At 35.7% G+C, this 23,794-nt stretch overlaps 1 pseudogene; it reads right to left on the bottom strand.

Moving 5' to 3' along the window:
• Positions 1–17,682: 17,682 nt before the first annotated feature.
• Positions 17,683–18,573, bottom strand: LOC109680582 (olfactory receptor 4K3-like; annotated as a pseudogene).
• Positions 18,574–23,794: the final 5,221 nt, after the last annotated feature.

Genomic DNA, 23,794 nt, shown 5'->3' with positions numbered 1-23,794 from the left:
ACTAGTTCCAGTAGAAACTTATATTTTAAAATAAATATCCTTAAGTCCACATTAATATGATTGACTAAATAAATTAGTAATTGTAAAGAATCAACTCCTGTGCAGAAGAATTCCAAATACATTATGTAGATACTACACCCTAAAGGAGGAGGAGCAAAACAAGCCACTGCTTAAGGATGAAGTGGACATGGTGACTTCTTCCCCAAAAGCATAGAAGACAAGGAAGGACAAATAACTGTGCAGTAAAGAAATCTGACAAGTATTTTATGCAGATGATCAAAGTTGGTATCAAGATTCATAAATCATGTTGATAGACTCTTTCCTTTCTGTGATGTGACAAAACTTTCACTTTACCTATGGTCTTCCTCCCTCATACTCATAATCCTTGCCTATTTATGAGAAAAAACATCAAACAAATTTGCATAGAAGGGCACCCTCAAACTTATCCGACCTGTATCCCTCTAAGCTGCCAAGGTCATCAAACATAAGGAAATGTGGGGAACACAAAAAGAGCAACCTAAAGAGGCATGACAGTAAGATGGCATTTGCACAATTAACAAAATCTGAAGAAGCTATAGGCTTTAACTGATAATAGTTGTATTAATATTGATTCATTAATCATAGTAAATACACCAAAGTAATGCAAGATGTTAATAACAGAGGGAGATGTGTCCAGAGTGTGGGTGTATATTTGTGAACTTTTACTCATTTTTCTGTAAATCTAAAACTTCTGTAATAGTCTACTACTAATAAAAAATATTCAGTATACATATAAAATAACCTAACATATTAACAGTTGTTTCCTGGGCTAGATTTAATTTTCACTTTACATTATTTTGTGACTTTAAAATCATTTTTCATGATTTAACATTGAGTAAAATAAAACAAAGTTTGAGAGATCACATTTCCCCATTTCCAAACTTACTAAAAACAATTATAGTACAGATAGTGTGTTGTTGGAATTTGAATATCTATACAGAGAAGTAGAACACAATTAATTCCAGAAATAAACCCATGCATGCAAGCTTATTGAATTTTTTGTGAATTTAATTTATATTTAATTTGTTCATTTTTCCTTTATTTATGTGCTCGGGGAGGAAACATTGTGGCATGTACAAAGGTTCTTACAATGTATCAAATATATCACATTTGGATTCACCACCTCCACCATTCTCCCCTATCCCCTGCTGCCCAATTCCTGGAATAGTTTTAACATGTATCATTTTTACACTTACATACATGTCTATACATTATTTTCATTTTATTATTTGGACCATCTACCCTTTTCCTCACTACTTCTCCCCTCCCAGTGGTGCTAAATACCCCTGCCCTCTGGCCAGGATCTGTTCCATGCTCCTATTCTCTGTTTTTTATTTTTGTAGAATAAAAAAGAAAAAAATGACAGTTTTGCTTTTTTTGAAATAAAGGTGACTACACAGGGAGTTTCCTTATGATATTTCCAGGTATGTATGTATCATAACCCCAACTGGTTTATGTCCTCTAATTTTTTTCTACCTTAGTCCCTTTCTTATGGTGGTTTCAGTTGATTTGATATTTCTGTATTCAATGTTGTATAGATATTATATCAATCATATCCAACTTCTTAGTCTATTTCTTTTACGTTACCCCTCCCGTATAGGACCTCCCCTTAGCATGACCAATGTTTCATAATATTGATGTATTTCTATTAGGTCTTTATTCCACATATGTGAGAGTACATGCAGCTTTTCAAAGCCTTATTATCCTGATTAACTTCACTTAAGATGATGTTCTCCTGTTCCATCCATTTACCTGCAAACACCAAAATTCATTCTTCTTTGTGGCTGAATAAAATTCCATTGTACATAAATACCACTTTTTCTTAATTCATTCATAAGTGGTGGGGCATCTTGGCCATTTCCATGGCTTAGCTATTGTGAATAATGCTGCAAAAATCATGGATATACAGACTCTTTTGTTGTAAGCTGACTCACATTCCTTGTTTCTGAATGTAGAGGAAATGGTTTCCATTTTTCCCCGTTAAGGATGATACTGGCTATATGTTTGTCATATATTGACTTTATTATGTTGAGGTACATTTTTCTATCCTAGTTTCATCCGAGCTTTTATCATGAAATGGTGCTGAATTTTACTGAAGGCTTTTTCTGTATCTATTGAGATGATCAAGTGGTTTTTGTCTTTGCTTCTGCTAATAAGCTGTATTACATTTAATGATTTGCATATGTTGAACCATCCTCACATCCATGGGATGAAACCAACTTGGTCATGGTGTATGATCTTTGTGATATGCTGTTGAATTCAGTGTGCCATTATTTTATTGAGGATTTTTGCATCTATGTTCATTAAAGAGATTGGCCTGTAATTCTCTTTTTTTGTTGTGTCCTTGTCTGGTTTGGGGATGAGTATAATCCAGCTTCATGGAATGAGTTTGGCAGTGTTCCTTCTGTTTCTGTTTCATAGAAAATTTTAAGGAGAGTTGATATTAACTCTTTCTAAGTTCTTGTAGAATTCATCAGAGAATCGTTAGGTCCTGGACTTTTCTTTTTTGGGAAACTATTTCTGTTTCAATTTCATTGCATGTTATAGATCTGTTTAGGTGATTAATATCCTCTTGGTTCAATTTTGGTTGGTCATATGTATCTAGAAATTTGTCCATTTCATCTACATTTCCCAATTTGAGTATAGGTTTTCAAAGTAGTCCCTGATGATTTCCTGGATTTCTTTGGTGTTAATTGTTAAGATAATTGATTCTTAACATGAATGTCAAAACTGTTCAAGCGGGAAAGGTGTATTCTCTCCAACCAATGCTATTGGGCCTGCTAGATGACTACATGCAAAGAAATTCCACAGATATGTTTCTTCCAGAATTTTAAATGATGTTTACTTAATTTGTTTGTTTATACATATCCTTTTTCCATTGAGAAATTAAATGTATAATTGATAAAGGTTAAATGGCTCAGTTTTGATTATCTTTAATGTTCTGCTATTATATTTTTCAGATATCTTTACTTTCCATTTACTTTCTTTACAAAGGTGTAAATATTTCTTCCTTTAAGGCAACAGAGACTCAAAAGCAGAATTCCCATGGTAAATGGCGTTGGGACACAGATACCAAGCTCTTAGGTGGTCACCAAATGCATTTGTTAGGTTGTTAGAGCTGCAGCACTCATGAGAAGCACAAAGCACACAATGTCCAAGAGGGAAACACTTCTTAAAAGATCAAGCAATAATGGAAATTGTGATTCCTGTTGTTTTCCATCTTAGGCAGGTAAGGTGGAATGGTTCAATTAGTCAATAGCCTTCTAAAATTATCAGTTAGTTTTCTTCTAAAGGTAATGCATAATACCCTTGCCACAATATTAAATTATCTCTCACCTTCATTTCTATTTTTCATTTCAAAAGCACTAACTGAACATCTATTTATGCTGCCTTTCTGCGGGAAAGTTAGGATTTTCATTGCTACATGTGTGTATATTTTGTCTTGATTTGCAGGAAAGTTTCTAAGTGTAGATTATATTTCCATAGGAATCTAAAAGAACTAGGAAATCAGTTTTATATTTATTTTTCTATGATCAGCCATATGTATGGGAGAATTTCCAGAGTGATAGTGATTGCCTTAGTGATTCTATTATCTTCCATACTCAGTAGTATTAAGATGGAGAGTGAACATTCTTTATCCAGAAAACATTATCACCAATTATCTTTCCATTAATATACATATGCAGGTGCACATGCACCCAAACACTCACCTCTCTCTCAAATTCTCAGTTTACCCTGGGCAAGAATTTATGATAAGATACATTCCCTATTCACAAAATCTCATGAACCATGAGACTGATCTCTGTAAATTACATCATGGAGAGGGTAATATAAGGCTTGTAAGTATGATGTCGGGGTCCAGTGAAGGAATATCTATTCCAGACTGGAGTGGGGGGGACATCCCTGATGAAATGACACATAAGATGGAAGTTTTACAATGAGAAGTAATTAGCTAAATAAGTAAGAAGTCAGGGATAATTTTAACATAAAATGTATGAGTGAACCTGTGTAGTCACGAGAGAACAGGAATATGTGTACTTATTAGGTTTGTGTGAGGGGCAGCCATCTGAGTGTGGTAGAAGGGCAGAAGACAGATTACCAAGCTGTTCTGCATACTGAGATGTTGAGGGCAGAAGTCACTGTGGATTCTGAGAAGTAGTAGCCAGGAGAAGACTTGGGATATATTCCATTGCTGTGCTTGTTTAACTGCTTATCTTTCAGTGTTTATGTATTCCTTTTTGCTTACTTCTCTTCTTCTCTCCCATCTCTTTCCTCTCCTTGTCCATGTTCTTTCTCCTCTCTTCTAATTTGGCCTTTCATCTCCTACTTTACTAGCATCAACCAACTGAATAACATGTATTTAAAAGAAACTAGCAATACACTGCACATGAACATAAGGTTTTATCTTGGTGATGAATCCCTTACTGAGAACATTCTCTGTTAAGTGAGAATTGTGATTTTTTTTAAAATGAGAGAACAGTTTTTCTTAAGTTTGTGAAACTTTGCTTTAATTTTATGATTCTGAAATCACTCTATTGAGTTTTCAGGGGTGTTGATCCCAATTCTCTTTTTCTGCACTTCACATAATTACATTTTCAGTCAATAGCAACATAAGGTTGTTTTAGGCCATTTAAACAGTACAGGAATATAGGCCTTAGGAAGTGAATGCCACGTGGAACCCTTATTTACCAGGATTCACCACTGGTGTTATTTGGTGAGCATTCTTGGAGAATTTTGTCTTTCTCTTACACACACTTTGCATATTACTAATTTCATTATGCATTCTCTAATACTAAAATTGGAAATATTTCCAGTCTTATGTATCATATACTGGTTTAGTTCATTTTAGTATTTGTATATTTTCTTATTGTTTATGTGTACTATAATGTGAATAATAACTTCACCATTTATTGATATACTTCAAAAACATTCTATTGTATGTATATGTGTACATATGAAAATATGTTACTTATATATATCTATAACATTTGCCTTTATATAGTCTTTATATATTTTATTTATTTTTAAATTGGTTCACAAGCTTTTTAATCTATTATTAATCTGAGGGACAGGTTTTATATTACTGCTAATATTTGATATGCAATATTTTTCAAAATTTCATTTTGCTTTTGTTTTCAAACTACTATATCACTATGTAGAAATATCTACATGCATATGTGTGTGCACTCTCTTTGTGTACCTATGTAAATATGCACATATATAAAATATCACTTGTGTCTTAATATTTTGAATAATGTATTCATTATTTCCTCCATGAGTTAATGACTATGGGCTATTCTTAGAATGAATTTTCTAACAATGTTTGTCTAAGTCTTCCTGTACTTTCATTTGGTATCTTTCTCTTCTTATTTGGGCAATCATTTAAAATTTCATAGAGTTTATGATGATAGACAAAGGTTTTATCTGTTGTGTGAACATTGTTATTTGACTGGTGTACCCAATGTGAACTGATGTTTTGTATTTCTTCACTAGGTATCTTTGAGCTCACTTTGTTCTTTCACTTCACTATCATCATTGAAGCATTTGTGACCATTTGAAAGCAAAAAATGATAAAGATACTGCTTAAGATCATTGAAATTTCTATTGCTCTTAGGATAAAAGGCAAGCTTTTTATGGACACAAGGATCTGTGTCATTCTAACCGGATCCCAATCATTTGTCCTCTGCAAATTGATGTGAAACTGGCAATGTGAAGACTGAGTAGTCAACTCTCGATCTTTAGAAAATCCAATAAATAGCTTACAAGACCACAACTGGTGTCTTTAAGAAGCTGAACTGTCAACATAGTGATTAATGGTCTCCTCTATCTTGAGACAATTTATTGTCCATATTCTAGAAGATTGAAAACTTTAGATAGTTTATTAATGGTTATTCACTGATAATGTGATTATTATTTACCTGGTTACCTATGAACAATTTTACAACAAACTCTTTATATAACTCATATTGTGATTACTTCATAGAAAAGCTAAATGTATTTATTAATTCTAATCCAAAGTGTGTGTTTTCAGAGTTTGTGGAATTTCTTGATATTTTCCTTTCATTAAGGTAGGAATATTGTGGTCTAAAGAGAATGAATGGTTAGTTCTCATCACAGATTTTTTTCCAAGCAAACTAGGTTCACATTTAGTGTGGATTCAGGTTTGTTTGTCCTTCCCTTCTTACTTCATTGTATTATATTAATGAACAATCTTGGGAACAGGAATACAGTTTTTGAAAGAAATTTAACTTGTTTTGGAAAGCAAATATTGCTTAGTGTTCACATATTAATGTCACAAAGTTAACAAAGAGTCATTTGGAGATCTGATTACCAAGTGGACAGACTTCATCTTCTTTCTCTGAACTTGAGTTTAACCATGCCGCTAAATGTGTTCTGGCACAAAACTTATGAATGTAGAAGATGTATTCATTCAATGAAGTAAAACTAGGCTGGGATTGAAGAATTGTTAAAGACAGGGACCTGATATGGAGTACTGATTCAATGCAGGGATGAATAGCACTCTGTACTCAAGGGCATAGTCTGAGTTTTAGACCACTGGGTCTGGGAAACTGAGCATTTAATTATATTATAGTATGTAATGTTATATTATATTATATTACATTATGTTATATTGCATTACATTACATTATATGGGCCTTTTATTCTTACACTGAGTGAAATTTGCTTCCCTGTAATTTTCACACTGTATTACAAACTTTATAATCTGGAATTGTAAATAATAAAGTATCAACCACAGTATAGCCTTTTCTTGTTTGGAAATAAAAAAGTCTTCCTAAGATTAAATAATCCTTATGAGGCTAAGTATACTAGGTCTCAAAACTTTTCTATTTGAAAAGTTCATGATAAGTTTTTCATTATGAAACAACCTAGAATATAAATTTAAATTTTAATGCACAGTATATTCTTCAACAGCTATTTTATAATGCCATTGATTTTTTAAGAAGTTGTAAAAAGCATACAAATGAATTATAAAAGCTATTTAATTTTGTGGTTTCATTATATTGCCTATAATTGGCTGGAATCCAATTTGCTGAACATTTTAAAGGCATTCTAGACTATGTTGTCATTTGTTGAAGATTTTTTTTCACAGTACTGGTGCTGAATTCTGGGCCTCACATTTGCTAGGCAGGCACTCTAGCCTCTACAATATCCATGGACAGATGGAAGCACTTAACTTTTAAATTCAAGGTGGTTATAATTTTTGCAGTGGTTATTGTTATTAGTTGAGATTTATCTCTCTTAACTTCATACGTTGCAATCCCAACCTGCACCACCTGTAACCCTATGTGTAGATAAGGTGCTTTAAGATCTGTGTAAGTTAAAAATGATCCCTGAAAGTGGGGCCCTAATGCAATTTTTGTCATTTCCTGATAAATAAAGTGATACCATGAGTGTTCATGTATGGAGAACAGGTCATACAAAAACACCGAAAGAAGGCAGACACTTACATGCCAATGAGAGAGACTTCAGGAGAAACCGAACTTGCCAGCACCTTGACCTGGAGTTCTATACTCTAGTTCTGTCAATAAATACATTTCTTTCAGTGTAGGTTATTGTGTTATATAAGACCTAGTAAATTAACATGCACAGTATCTTAGTCAATTTTTGATGCCATAATACATACCACAGACTACTAATTTCTTTAAAAAAACATTTATTTTCCAAGTTCTGGAAGTTGGAAAGTCCACAATCAAGGCTCTAGCTTCTGGTGCAGCCTTTTTGTTGCATCATGGCAGAAGAGCAGAAGAGCAGGTAAGCAAGGCTGTCTTGAGGCTTGGAGAACTCTTTCAAGAGAGTCTTATCTCTTTAATGGAGAGGCCAGATAGCATAATTACATGTTGGAGTCCCCACCTCCTCATTCTGTCTTATTAGTGACACTTCATTTTTGGAAAGGAAACTTCCAAACCATAGCAGGCAGTAAGTCTGTAGGGGCAGCATTTATCTCAGTGGTCAGTGGTCATGGTGGGTAGACCATGACGTTCTTGTGGTGAAGACAAGCATTACTTGTGGAGTAGGGCATTTCTTGCCCTTCATAACAACATATAAAGCAGGTCAGAAGAAGAGAGCTACCAGGTTTTGCAACAGAAAAATTGTAGTTCCTCATCTGGTTTAGATTTGAGCTCATTGATTTGAACTCATTTCTAACGCAGACTCTTGATTACTGGTTCTTTGAGGAAGAACGATTCAGTGTCACCACAAATATGCACAGTAAGATTTCACTGAATTCTTTGACCAAATAAACTATGGCCATAAATGTGTATACAGAATACCAAGGCCTTCTAAGGACTGTTGAAATTTGGGCCTATGCTGACACTGATACTAGGCATCAGGTAGACAAAAAGCCAAATATTTCATCATAAATTAAATGTGTTCAATTCAAGATGTGAACGAACACTCTGAATAACAAATTCAAAATCTCTGCATGGTAATAAGAGTATAGCACTGAAAATGAGAACTAATGATGCAATAGAAAATTTGGACAAGATGAAAATCATGAATGAAGAATAATTTAAAAATACTCAAAAGAGAATACAATAAAAAAAGTTACAGTAAGGAATGTAAGAGTCCAACAAAAATATAAAGACACATTAAACACAAAGGTTTTATTGGGAAGTAAGTGAAGAATAGAATCGCAATCTGGGTCACAGGAACAGACTAAGGAAAAGATTAGGAGTACTTATGAGAGTTGTTTTGAAAGAAAATACATTGACACTGGTAGTGTTATGTAAGAGCTAGTGAGGTGTGATTAGCAAGTAGGTTGTGTCAGTTAGAAGTCAGCCTTCAAGTCATAGTAAATTTTAGTAAATTCATGGCAAAGTCATTTGAATTGGGTTTATGAGAGAGTTCATGAGGTTTTCCTGTGTCTTCTATTCTCCATTTAGTTACATATGACAGGAATAACTGTTGTAAAATCAATTTTCACAAGGATGGAGCACAGGATGAGGAAAAGGACCAAGAAAATTAAGCCTAATTTAAAGCAGCTATCAAAACGGGTCTCTCTTGAATGCTGTGTCTGGGATGGTTGTGTTCAGTTGATTTTCCTTGTTTCTTCATCCTCCACTCAGATATGTTCTTATGGTCCACAACCAGATTCAAATTCACATCCATTAGATTGGGTTAAAAAACCATGAAAATTAATACAGTTAAAGAACAAGTGTTGGAGAATATGAGGAGGAATTTTAATGTTCATGTGCTGCTGGAAAGCCACAGTGGAAAGGACAGTGTCTGCAAGAACATTGGTGTTTCAATTTACTTTGTATGTTTTAGGATAGAGAGTCTTCACCCACTTGGTTAATTTTTCCTAATTTTGTATAGCTGTTATAGATGAGATTGCTTTCTTGATTTGTTGTTCAGATAGTTTTTCATTAGTGTATAAAAATGTGATTGATTTTTGTATGTTGATTTTGTATCCTTCAGGGGTTCCAAATTTGTTTTTGCTTTTAACATATTTTTTCTGGTGCAATATTTAGAATTTTCTTTAAATGATATCATGTTAGCCCCAAACGGGGGCCTGTTAACTTCCTTTTCAACTTGGGTGCCCTATAGTTCCTCCTCCTGCCAGATTGCAGGATTTCCAGTAGTATGTAGAATAAGCGTCATGAAAGTGGCAACCCTGAATTATTCTAGACTAAGAGGAATCAATTTTATCATTTATTTGTGCAACATGTTTGCTGTGAGTTTGTTATATTTTCCTTTATTGTGTTGAGATGAAGTCCTTCTGCATCTAATTTTTTCAGAGACTTTAAATCATGATTGCTGATTGTCAAATTCTTGTTGAGGATTTATTAAAATGATCATTTTTGTCCTTCTTTCTGTTAACATGATGAATCATGCTATTGATTAGCATGTGTTGAACCATTCTTCCAAAGCTGAGCTGAAACCCACATGGTCATGGTCAATGTGGTTTTGATATGTTGTTGAATTTTCTTCAACAATCTTTTGATGAGTGTATTTGCCGCTATGCTCGTTAAGTGATACTGGTCTGACGTTCTCTTCTACAATATGGTCCTTGTATGCTTTGGTATCAGGGTAATGCTGTCCTCTTAGAATGAGATTGGAGTGTTCTTTCCTCTTCAATTTTCTTTTTTTTTTTTAAAAGACTTTGAAAAGAATTTGTATTAGCTCTTTCCATGTTTGGTAGAATTCAGCAGTAAAACCAGTAGGTCTTATTTTCTTTAATGGGAGACTTTCTATTGATGATTCAATGACTTCTTATGGACTGTTTTTATTTTTATTTTATCACAATTTAGTCTCAATAAAGTTCATGTTTCTAAGAATTTATCTGTTTCTTCTACTTATTGGCATGTCATTATCCATTATAATCTCTTATGGTTCTTTGTATTTCAGTTGCATCAGTTGCAATGTCTTCTTGTTTCATCTCTGATTTTCTTTGAGTCTTACACCTTTTATCCTTAGTTGGTCATATTGTTTGTCTTTAAAAATGGCTGTGTTTATTGCTCTTTTTATTGTTTTACTACTTTCTATTTCATTTATTTCCCCTCTTATTTTTATTTACTCCTTTCTAACAAGTTTAGGTTGACTTTGTTCTTGCTTTTCTAGTTCTTGAGTTTCAACATTAGCTGGTTTATTTGAGATCTTTCTTCATTTTGATGTAGACACTTATAGATATAAACTTCTTTCTTAGAATTTCTTTTCCTGTGGCCTAGGGGTTTTAGAGTGCTGTTTTCTGTGGAGAGCACAGTACATAAGCCCAGCTGTATCGAATAAACTACAGGGTGAGTTTGGCATGGCCCAAGCCATAGAAGGGAGCAAGTGCAGTTGTGCCCAGTAAACTGTAGGCTTGAGGTTGGCACAGCCCCAGATGCAAAGCTGGGCAAGATGCAGTTGTTGTTTTTCCTAAGATGTTTACATTTAGAGAGAAGCAGTAGAATGCCACACCCCCTCCCCCTGAGAACTATTGCTCCACCTGGTTTTTACACTGTATATAATAACCTCACAGGAGATGGAGGGGGCTGTTGTGTGTCTCCATCTGAGTTCCCAGCCTGCCTGTCCCCAGCATGTGCATGTTTGGTCTTCTGTCTTTTGTCATTTCTGTGCTCCCATCACCCCCAGTATGTTTCTAGGATGAGATCATGTGGGACATGAGAGTTTTTATTTTCACTGATCTCAAGAAAACATTTGCAAAGAAGATGGAAGGAAGATTGATGACAGTCACCATGTTTCTGAATCTTAATGAACTTGAAAGAAGACCTTAGGTTTGTTGTTGCAAAGGTGGGTAGTCAAGTTAGTTTGCTGAAAAAAGAGGGTATCAGTATAAGGATAGAATACAGCTAAAGAGAACAACCTCTGATTAAGTCTCTGAAGTGCTAATCCTCTGCAGGCACATGGGCACTGGCAGGGACCTGATCCATCCCACAACACCATCTGAGTTTTGTTGATTTTTTTTGGTCCTGACATGAGTTGCCTCCCATTCAGAAGGGCAACCCAACATTCTAAACATTTATATGCAAGGATAAGAGCCTTTCCCATGCCACAGGACAGTTGCCAATAACTGTCCTGCCTTCCCTCCTCTACCACATAGAAGAGTCTGCAAACCAATCAGGTCAGCTAACCAGTTTCAACCCTGAGCTTACTGAGCAGACCAGATCAGTTCATGGGAAATAATCCATCCAACCTCCAGTATAGCTGAGGCTAAGAAGGCTAGCATTTGGCTCAGCAGATTGACTGTAGGTTCCAAGACTGGTCCAGTGGGGGACAGGTATAAGCTCTCAGCTTATAGGAGCAGGGAGCTAACAGGATAACTGCCTAGAACTCAGCATCCTGATCTCTATCCCAAAACAAGGAGGGCATCCAAGTGATCTGGCCAGCTAGCTAAAGCCCTTAACCTCCCATCCAAGCCAAGAGCATATGGATATACATTGACAGGAGCTTTTTGCCCCTCACTCCCCATATGCAACATTAAAATGGAGGACTTAATGGAAAAGTGGAAAAAGAAAAAGAGCTCATCAGGGACAAACCACAGCAGCCATTGAATGCCATTAACAGGGAAATGTGGAGTCTGTGAAAGTCAGAGTGCTTTCTAAAACACAACCAACCCACAATAGCTACTTACTTGCCTGGATCTACCTCACCTCACTCCAGCAGCTGCCCCAATCCACAGCTCTCCCCTCCAGATTACACCTGGTCAGTCCAGAGTCCTCAGGACACAGGTGGGTAATACAACAGAAGACCTTACAGACAAGAACCTAAGGACCAGAGACTGTCAGTGTACTGACACAGCACAGAAGACATCCACTCTTCTCTTCAATGAGGAAGAAATTCAGACCTTAACTTTTTTTGTTAAAGTTTTAATTTGCCTATCCTTATATTTCAATTTTTTTCTCCTTACTTTTTCATTTCTTCCCCCTTTTTTCTTTTCTTTTCCCCTCAATTTTCCTATCTCTTATTTACAAACCATTCAACTAGTGGTTATATTATTTCAGCCTTTCTATTCCTCTTTAATCCCTGACAACAGCACTCTTCCACCACAGTTGAACAATATCTCTGCACAGTAGGGTGGTTTAGTTGTAGCCCTCACACTTCACACCCCTTCTCCTCATCTTCCTCCCTTTTGATCTCTTCTCCCACCCCCATTATTTTTACTAATAGTTTTAAACTCTATCCAAACAGTTTCATTTTTCAGCCACTTACTGTATATAGATAATACCACCAAAAGTATTATACCTCATATAAATATCTGGTTTCATAATGAATTGAATTTTATTCCTAAATTGTACCTCCATATCAGTGATCATGAACAACATAAAAACCTAGCCAATAACCAGTCTTTCTAGAACATAGACATAAATACAAAGGAAGATGTCAAGTGCCTAAAACCCCAACCAATTAACCAGTCACAGATGAGCAAATCTCAAAACAAAGGCACAAAAAATATGAAAAGAGGAGAATATGACTCATCAGAAGGTCAATAATCACACAACAAAATATCTGATAGAGAGCAAAGGGGATGAAACCTGAATTTCTGAGCTCAAAAGGATGGTAAGAACAATTATTTTAATGAATGCAAAAACAAGTCAATGAAATCAAAGAGACTGTGAACAAAATAGCTAAAATTCAAGGAGAATGTAAAGAAATAACTAAATGAATTTAAGTAAGATACAAAAATATCTGAATGAATTGAAGGAAAATTCAAATAAACATTAAAATGAAATAAGAAAAACAAAACCAGATGTGAAAGGGGAATTTAATAAAGGTATAGAAAGCCTCAAAAAGGGGAATCTCTGGAAATAGAAAGCTCATTAAGTTAAAAAAATTGAAAGCCACTCTGAAGTAAGTCTCATGAAGTTAGTTGATAAGTCAATGTAGACAGTTACACACACACACACACACACATGCACTCACACACACACTCATATACACAGAAAGTTAGACACACACAACACACAGAAACACACACACAAAGACACACATAGACATACACACATACACACACACACACACACACACACACACGCACAGCAATGAAATGGCAGGAATTACCACACACCTTTCATTGGAGAAACTAGGAACAAAAATGAACCTCAACATAATAAAGGATATATTCAGTAAAACCATACCCAACATTTACTATATGGGGAAAAACTGAAACCATTTCTTCTAAAGTAAAAAGTGAAACTGGGGTGCCCACTCTCTCCACTCTTACCTAATATAGTTTTGGAATTCCTAGTCAGAGCATTAAGAATGGAGGAAGAAATAAAAGGAATTCAATAAGAAAAAAAAGGTCTAATTATTATACCTAAAGATCCTAAAAACTCCATCAAAAATCTTTTAGACATCATCAACACTTTTAGCAAAATAGCAGGATACAAATTCAATATAAAAATTCATTAGCTTTTCTACATGACAGTAAGGAACAGACTGAGAAAGAAATCAGAAAAACAACTCCACTTTCAGTAGCCTCAAAAAAATAAAATGCCTAGGAATAAATTTAACAAAGGAAGTGAAAGACCTCTGTAATGAAAACTATAAATCACTGAAGAAAGAAATCAAGAAGACATCAGAAGATTGAAAGATCTCCCATGATCATGCACAGGCAGAATTAATATGAAAGTGGCAATACTACAAAAAATCTGTATGTATGGAGTTCAGTGTAAACCCCATCAAAATTCCATTGACGTTCTTTATACAGATAAAAAAATCCATCCTAAAGTTCATATGGAAACACAGAAGACCTCAAATAGCCACAGCAATACTGAGCAAAAAGAGCAATGCTTCAGGTATCACAACACCAATTTCAATCTACACTATAGCTGTAGAGACACAGCAATAAAAAGAGCATGGTACTGGCACAGAGAGAGGCAGGAAGACAAGGGGAACACAATAGAAGACCCAGACATAAATCCACACAGCTACAGTCATTTCATTTTTGACAAAGGAGCCCAAAGCACGTGATGGAGAAAAGGCATTCTTCTTTAATAAATGTTGCTAGAGAAACTAGATATCTACATGTAGATAACTGAAACTAAATCCATGTCTTTCACTCTGTCTTTCAATTCAAAGTGGATCAAAGACCTTAATGCCCAAAGCATTGAAACATCTATAGGAAAAGACAGAGGATGACTTCTTCTCATGGGTAATAACTTCACAAATAGAATACCAGTAGCCCAGCAATTAAGATAAAGGATTCACAAATGGGAGTATATGAAATTAAAAATCTTCTGCACAAATGAAAGAAATGGTCACCAGATAGAAGAGGCAGCACACAGAATGGGAGAAAATCTTTGCCAGCTATAGATCTGACAAAGAATTAATAACCAGAGTATACAGTGAGCACAAAAAAGTACACTCCAAAAAAAAAAAAAAAAACAGTGACCCAAAGAAGAATTGGCAAATGGACTGACCAGAGCTTTTTCAAAGGAAGAAGTCCAAATGGCCAAAAAAAACCCAAAACAAAACAAAAACACACATGAAGAAATGCTCACCATCCCTGGCTATAAAGGAAATATAAATCAAAACCACACTCACTCCTGTTAGAATAGCTACCATCAAGAACACAAACAACAACAAATGTTGGTGAGGATATGGGGAAAGTAACCCTCATACACTGCTGGTGGGAGTGTAAGCTTTTGCAGCCACTGTGGAAAACAGTGTGGTGGCTCCTCAAAAAACTAAAAATAGAATTGCCATATGATCCTGGGAAAATGTCTGAAGGAATGGAAGTCAGGATACAGTAAAGACACTTGCACACATGTTTATTGCAGCACTATTCACAATACCTAAGCTATAAAAATAGTTTGGTGCCCTATAATTCATGAATGGTTGAAAAAAATGTGGTATATATACACAATGGAGAATTACTCAGCTTAAAGGAAGAATGTTAGGTGTGTTAAGCCAGGTTTAGAGAAATCATGGTAACATTTTTTTTCTCATATGTAGCAGGTAGATCCAAAAGATAAATGAATACACATTTTATTTTTATCATTCCAGCTACATGTCTCTTGAGAATATAATCCAACTATATTTAAAATAATTTTTGAGAGTTAAAGGTTTAATATTGCCACTTAATGAATTCTGTTATGACTTTTTACATTTCCTTTATTTTCTTTGTTCACATCTCACAGTTTTCCTTAAGGATTTGCTGGATTTAAAGGTATGTGCTTTGACTTATTCCCTTTAATCACTGCATATTTAACTCTTTGCATTTTGTTGTGGTTATCATGAGGCTTACATAAAATATCTTACAGTTATAACATGTTATTTTTACATAAGCACAACTCGATTGCTCACAAATAAAAGTCATTCTTTTACTTGTCCACCCCACCTTCATAATTGGGTTGTGGTACTGCAGTTTATATCTCTCTTTATAAAATGTCTATCCAATAACACAGTACTATGAATGTAGTTATGTTTATTACATTTGTTGTTTAACGTTTGTACCAGAGTTGAACATGATGGAAACTACAGTTATCAGTATGGAAGTACATCAAAAAAACTAAAAATAGAGCAGCCATATGATCCAGTAATGGAGCTGCTGGGCATATTCAAAAGGAATCAGAGGCAGCACACAACAGAGCTCCTGGAAACCATGCTTCTGGCAGCACTGCTTACAAAAGCCACACCATGAAAACAGCCTAGGTGCCTCTCAGTGATGAACAAATAAAGAAAATGTGGTAAATACTCCTAATAGATTATTATTCAGCCACAAAGAAGAGTAAGATCATGTTTTCAGGAAAACAAATAGAACTGGAGACCATCAAGTTAAATGACATGAACCAGTCTCTGGAAGGTCGTTCTCCTAATTATCTCTTTTATGTGGAATTTAGGGAAAAAATTAAAAAGGACATGAAAGTAAAAGTAGGACTATCATGAATTACAAAGTGAATGATGAGAGGGGCAAAGGGAAGAGTAAGCAGGGGAAACGAGTGCATAAATATGGTCAAAGTGCATCATATAACTGTTTGAAAATGTAATAATGAGACCCACTAATAAAGTATGTTCTTGCTTTAGTAACTATGTTTTGTTACACCATTTCATGTAATTTAAAATTTATTCGCATAAAGCTGTACACAATATCATGTTATGCCTGTAAGGGTACAGCATCCATTGAGTGTTCTCCTTTTCACTCCTGGTTTTGAATGTGACCATTCTTGCTGTTTTATTTCCTTCTCTGTATATTTTACCATTTACACACACATGCACAGACATATATGTTATATATATGTATATTTTATATTTTATATATTTTAATGTGTTACAGATGTGTGTGAATGTGTGCATGTATGTGTGGGGTGTATGTGTGAGATTTTTTAGGGGGCTGTTGTCATGTGAGGGTTTTCTTAAAAAGCCGGAAACTTGTTGTGTACACAGTGCATTACCACATGTTATCTGAAGTCTGCAGAGAATGAATGGTTAGTTGTACTGTGTTGTTGCTAATGGGTTCTCATTGCATGAGTCTAAATTTCTTTTGCGTTGGAACAATGCATGCCTCTCCTGACTACTTATACTTGTTATTTCTTCATGCAAGGTACACTAAAATTGTAAAAATCATTTATTAACTAAGAAAGTGTGTTTCAAAGTTTTGTCAACATTTCTTCCTGCATATTTAAGGAAAAAGCCAAGGGAAACTATGCATGTACATGAATAGTTAAGACTCAAAACCTGACAGTGATTATGTCATGGAGGACAAAGGCAGCCTTAATGTGCTTAGATTCATTATCATTTTTCTATATGGATAGAGACCATGCAAATATCTACAGTATTCTTTCTAGCTAATTTAGATATGTGATGCTGTATTTTTTAAAATGTGAATAATGATGACTAATTCAGGTGACTTTGTAAACAGTAAATAGTGCAATGTCACACACACAGAGTTAGCAACGTAGGTAGTGTATAATGAATTGTGGTAATTCTTACTTTCAGAATCTTCATAATTATCATCATCTTACAATCTTTGATCATTCACAAAGGAATTTTTACTGAGTATTGTGTTTTCTAGTGGCAAGAATATAAATATTGGATTTTAAAACATATTTTCATAGTGGAAAATATATAAACTGTATATATGTGGTCACTCAAAGCACACAGAAATAAATGAGTCATATATGCAGTCAAATTTGTGAGTCAAGATGTCACCAAACTTAGGAGTCTCAGTGGACTACCTGATTACATGAGATATCTAACAATTAGCAATTTCTTTATGCCATTCTTAATCACTTTATTTCTCAGTGTGTAAATGGTTGGATTTAGGAGAGGTGTGACCCCTGTGTAAAACACAGCAAGAAACTTGTCCACTAAAGTGATGCTGACAGGCCACAAATAGATGAAAATGCAGGGTCCAAAGAACAGCACCACCACTATGATGTGAGATGTACAAATAGAGAATGCCTTTGATGCACCATCTTTAGAGTGAAGGTGGACAGTTAATAGGATGTAAGTATAGGAGATCAGCAAGAGAATAAAGCAATTTGTTGCTAAAGCACCACTGTCAGCATTTATCACTATTCCCAAGGTATCAGTATCCACGCAGGTTAATTTTATCACTAAGGGAATATCACAGAAAAAGCTGTCCACTAGTCTGGGTCTGCAGAAGGGTAGTTCCAATATCATGAGGAGTTGACTCATAGCATGTTAAAAGCCAATGACCCATGATACTAGCCCAATGCACTTCTGTCTGTCCATGATACTGCTGTAATGGAGTTACTTGCAGATGGTCACATAATGGTCATAGGCCATTGTCACAAGAAGCACCATCTCACCCCCTCCAAAAAATGCACACAGAGGATCTGAATCATACAGCCTCCAAATGAAATGGTCCTATTGTCTTGTAGGAGGTCGATGGTCAGCTTAGGGGTGGTCACTGAGGTTAGCTAGGAAGTACATGGGAGAGTGGAGATGGTGGCCAGTGATGGTCACTACCACAATAAAAAGGTTGCCCACCACAGTCATCAGGTAGATTGTGGAAGATGGCAGCAAGAGGAAGATCTGTAGCTCCTTTGAGGTGCAAAGTCCCTGAAAAGTAAACTCAGACACCTCCTACTTGTTTGTTTCTTCCATCCAGTATACTATGTTCTAATCATATATAAAAACAAAGAGTTGAACTGAGCACTCCTGGAATAGAAAGTAGAACTAAATGTTTAGGTTGCAATGACCAAAACAGTTCAAATCAAAGCCTTGGCATTTCACTAAAACCAGAATTTAAAATAGGTGTTTCTTGAATGCGGAAATGTGCACAGACATGAGTCTAAGCAGGGAGGGTACTTAGGTGCAGAAAGTCAGGTCAACAATTACTCAGCAGAAGTGCAATACACACAGGTGTGGAAATGAATATTTAAATTGAAAATGTGAGCAGCAAATGTTTTCTGTTAACATCTTTTCTAAGCCTTGAATCTGTGTTGTCTTTGCAGAATCCTAAAGAATTTTCTTCAGTGCATAGCTGTAAAATATATGTGGAGTGTCTTTATTTTAGCAGAGTGAATACCAGGAAATCATCTAGCAATACATTTAAGATATGAACACATAATTCTTGGACATAAACCTATTGCTAAGTGGATACACATGAGCAGAGTGGATTGAACGAGTCTATCGCAAAGTATGGAAAAAATTGGTCATCAAATGCCTGGAGAGTGAATTCCATACTCCAACTGAGACTGAAGATGCTAAATATACATTCTAGGGTTATAATTATATACTGTATTTTCTTAAACTTTGAATTTTCTCATGATAGCATGTTTCCACAAAATCATATATGCCCTGGCCTGAGGAATGTCACATATTATCATAAATTATCTGGTCCTTAACCAACAGGTAAGGGCAATTTCTTTTTAGAGACTAGCTTGAATAATATGTTACAGCTTCTTTTCATTCTGAGTGTCATTCCTGGGAGATAATACAAATTTTATGTTTATTCATTTTAAAACTAGTCATCTTTATTATATAAATTTCTCTCATGGAAATATTTATGTTTTATAAACCAGAGCACAAGGTTGTTTTTCCTAATTCTTTCCTTGTGCAATCTCTCCAAGCCTCTTTAACCTTTTGCCATCCTTTCACATTTCCTTTGTTTCTAACCTCCTTCATTCTATTTATTCTTTTTTCCTGATTCTTCCTATTTCTTCATATCAACTTTCCTACTTTTTTCCTTTACCATGTTTAGGGTTGAATCTGGAAATTTAAAATCAAATCAACTAATTAAACCAGGTTCTGATGACTCACAACTGTCGTTCTAGTTACTTGGGAGGATGAGATTGGGAGTATGACAGTTCAAGGTTAGTCTAGGCAAAATGTTTGTGAGACCCCATCTCAATGGAACAAAGTTTGGCATGGTGGATGCATGCTTGTCATCCCAGCAGCAATGGGAAGCTTAAAATTTGAGGATCACATCCCAGGCAGATCTAGAGAGAAAATGAAACCCTATCTCAAAAAGAACCACAGCAAAAAGGGCTGGAGGAATGGCTGAAGTGGTAGAGCACCTGTCTAGCTATTGCAAAGTCCTGACTTCAAGCCCCAGTGCTTCCAAGAAAATCAAGTGTTTAGTAGATATTATACATCTGTTTTGTGTTAAGCAAGTTGAATGCATTATTCTTTAATAATCACAACATTTACTGGCATTTTCACATGTGAAAATCTCCATTTTTTTCAACTCTAGCAGCTGAGAAGTGACTAGAATATAATATGAGTTCTGTCTGACACAAAAGTCTACAACATAACTTCAAAGCGGGAAGGAATCAGAATCTTGATTTTGAGAAGATTCATTAATGATGTTTGTAAAATAAGACATTTTACTGTATGAGCAGGAAATAGATAAATTTAAATGACCAGTAAGTGTAGCTAAGAAGACTATGTTAATGTTAAAATTATTTTGATTTCACTGTTTATCTTTAAATTGAACTACTAATGGCTAATGACTGAGAAATGGTAGCACCAACAAAATCCAAAAAGAATTAGAGATATTTGAAGAATTTAAGTGTTCTGTAAAAGCCATTTACCCCACCTAGTGGTCTGGGAACTTAATATAGAAAGATATTGTCTTTTGTGAGTATGTAAAACTCTGCTATATGGAGTGTAAATGTCTCAAGGATTCACTGGAAAAGTAAGCTTTAATAGTTTGGGGAAACAAATAAGCTAAGTAACAGAACTCTAAGATTAACCTGGAACTACATAAAAATTCTAAACAATAAGGAAAAATTATTCTTAAATTAGTGCAGGTGATAAAAGTGTAAAAATCAGACTTTGTGATGTACTTACCTGTAGCAATCACCTCTAAAATGAAATTCTTCCTTTATGATTAGGCTTACTGTAAATCCTACCTTAAATCTGAAGTTATGTCCAATTCATTTTCTGCTGTGACCAGTATAGCAATGGTGGATTCACTGGGATTGCATATATACTCTGGAAATTAGCATCCAAGCTGGAATCTTTTCAGTTCCACGTGTAAAATATGGCCAAGTATTTGGAGAGACTTTTACTCTCACACTCTGTGGGGATCCTTAGCCCCAAACTTTCCCTGAATTGAAGATATCATGAAATGCTGCACCATTTTCAGTGTTGGTCTCAAGTTAAGTATGTTGAAAAAAGTAAGACAAGAATGTAAGATAAGACAGTTGATATGAAAGATAAAAATGTTGGCCCAGAGATGGAGAAACTGGAATCTTTGTATGTTGGTGGTGGTAATGTGAAATGGTGCAGCAGTTATGAAAAACGGTGTGGAAATTTCTTCAAAAAATAAAAACAGAACATCTATGACCTAGTCATATAGATACTAGTCAAGGAGCTAGGAAGCCTGGTGGCTGAATGTGGCTTGGATATTGATAAGAAATCACATCCTGGATACTGATGTTAACAGAGTAACTTGTGACATACACCAAGGTCTTGATGACTACAGTCACCACAACCTGCAGAAAATGACAGCACAAGCCTGACCATCCAAGGATAAAAAACTCTTTCACCTGACTTGCAGAAGTTGTTGACACACAACCCAGATTCCAGAAGTTAGTGACACATTCCCCAGATTCCAGGTCAATCTAGGATTCACCACCATGTCTGCAGACTCTGATACAAGCTTGGGTTCTTGGGACATCCAGTGTATTGCTCCTTTTTGAGCCTGCATACTCTCCTGTATTGAGGGTGCACATTTGTTTTGCATCAATAAAACTTCTTCTGCTTATGTCTCCCTGCATCCATCCTTAAATTTTTTCTCTGAAGAGACAAAAATTTCTAGCTTATGAAACCACTGACCAAAATCCAATGACATGTTTTGCCAAGACAAACAAGGACACTCAAGAAGACCCCTAGTCAAGGAGCAGGTGACTTTATTTTTCTCTGATACTGAAAGCCTCCCTGAGTCCTTATTGATATGGAAAACTGACTTTTTAGTTTTGCTCTCCAATGTGGACTGTCATTTTGCAAACTTGCGCAAGTGAATTTCTCCTCTTCCCTCTCATGACTCAGACCAATCAATTTGCTTTTTGTACTGTTATTTCCAAGTGCACGGTGATTGACATGTAAAGATTCTGTGTTCTTTGGGTATTTTCTCTCTTTCTGCATCCTCTTGCTTCTACTAAGATCTGTTCAAGGTTGTTTGGGAATTTTGTTATTTTAGCCAACCCCAGCTGGAATGTAACATTCTGTAACTCTTAGACTCATGTAAGACCAAGAATTTTTTAAAGTATCTATTTTAAAGTATCTATTTAAAAATCCAAATGGCAACAATAGTTACGTAATATCTCCAGCTATGTGTGGACTGGCAATTATATTTTGTTCTGTCATGAATATAGTTTGTGTTAAAAGAAACAAAGTTAAAAGGAACAAGGAAGGAGGAGACAAGATGATGCAAAAAAAAAAAAAGAAATTATCAAGAAAAAATTGGATAAGAAAGAATTTTGTATGTAAATACATTTTAGTATTAAAAACAAAGGATTCTTCCAAGATGGGACTATTCCCATCTTGATTGATGGGTACCTGACCAGGAGAGTAACAGCAGGTCACAGAAGAATTGTGGCAAGGGTTGTGATAAGGTGTAATTGATCAAATAACCCAGTGCTAATTTGACAAATTTATGAGTCTTTCTAAAACCTTCTTCTAATTCTCAATAAAACTGGGAGACAAAAAGTAATCCAGTGCATCTCATGGCTAGATTGCACCCACCCCTTCAAAACAAAATTGAACACTAGAGACAATTAACATAATTCACCACTGTCATTAGGGGTTGGGTGGAACACTGAACCAAACGCAGAGAACAGGGGGAGGGCAAGGAGAGGAACTCTGAGAGCAGGGGCAGAGTAAGAAAACAAATCTCCCATAGCAGGGGCATGGAGGATCACTGAGCTTATCTTGTGGGACTGTGAGCAGGGCACAACACTGAGTGCTCCACCTTGTGGGGGGAGAATCTGGCCAGCCTTAGTTGTGGCCACCTGGCAAAAACAATGACATATCTGACCACCTTGGACAGTATGGTAATGAGCAAACCCAGACCTCAATTACAACCTGCCATATGGGCAGAAAGGGCAATGACTGCTCACAACCTGTCCTTTGATGAGACTACTTCAGGGATCCAGCCTGCACCAGACAGCCCATCAGACTGAGGAAACACAGGAGTCAAAACCCCTAAGGTGACTCCTTCCTAACTACCTGACAAAGAGGGACAGCATCCTTTGCCACATGGCCCAGACAGGAATGCTGAGAAAGCTCCAGTCATAAGCTATAGTACCTGGATTTGATGCCAAAGGAGTAAATCCAGAGCCTTCACGGAACGGATTATTTTTTACTTTATTCTATTTTTTATTTTTGTTATTTCCTTTTTTAGTATTTTAAATTTTATTACTATTTTTTTCTTATCTTAACTTACTCCCTTCACTATCTCTCCTTTTCTTATACTACAATTCATTTTTCTCCCCATAACTATTTCTTTCTGCCCCTTTTCATCCATTCTTTCCCCCTGTCTTCACCTCTGCCTCCTGTCTTCCTACTACTTTTCACCTCACTGCCCCTTCCTCCTCCACACTTATCACTTGCTGACTAGTTTACAGTACCAACACTACACAGCCCTATCCCTCTGCAATTCCTACACAAGCACCCACCACCACTGCAACTGAACTACACTCTAATACACACAAGGGCCCCCATGCCTCTTTTCCCCATCCCTCCATACACAGCTTTCTGCCTGCCCTGTAGCACCATCTTTTAAAATTACCTAAGCATCTATCTCTAACCAAACAACTGTTACCCCCCAAATATCACTGCTTAATAATATAACCCAGGGTTTTTCCATATAGTATGT

This window comes from Castor canadensis, chromosome 2 (assembly GCF_047511655.1).
Source record: "Castor canadensis chromosome 2, mCasCan1.hap1v2, whole genome shotgun sequence".
In the NCBI taxonomy this organism is placed as follows: Eukaryota; Metazoa; Chordata; class Mammalia; order Rodentia; family Castoridae; genus Castor; species Castor canadensis.
The sequence above is the reverse complement of the archived record's forward strand: the minus strand, read 5'-3'. Positions and strand labels throughout refer to the sequence as shown.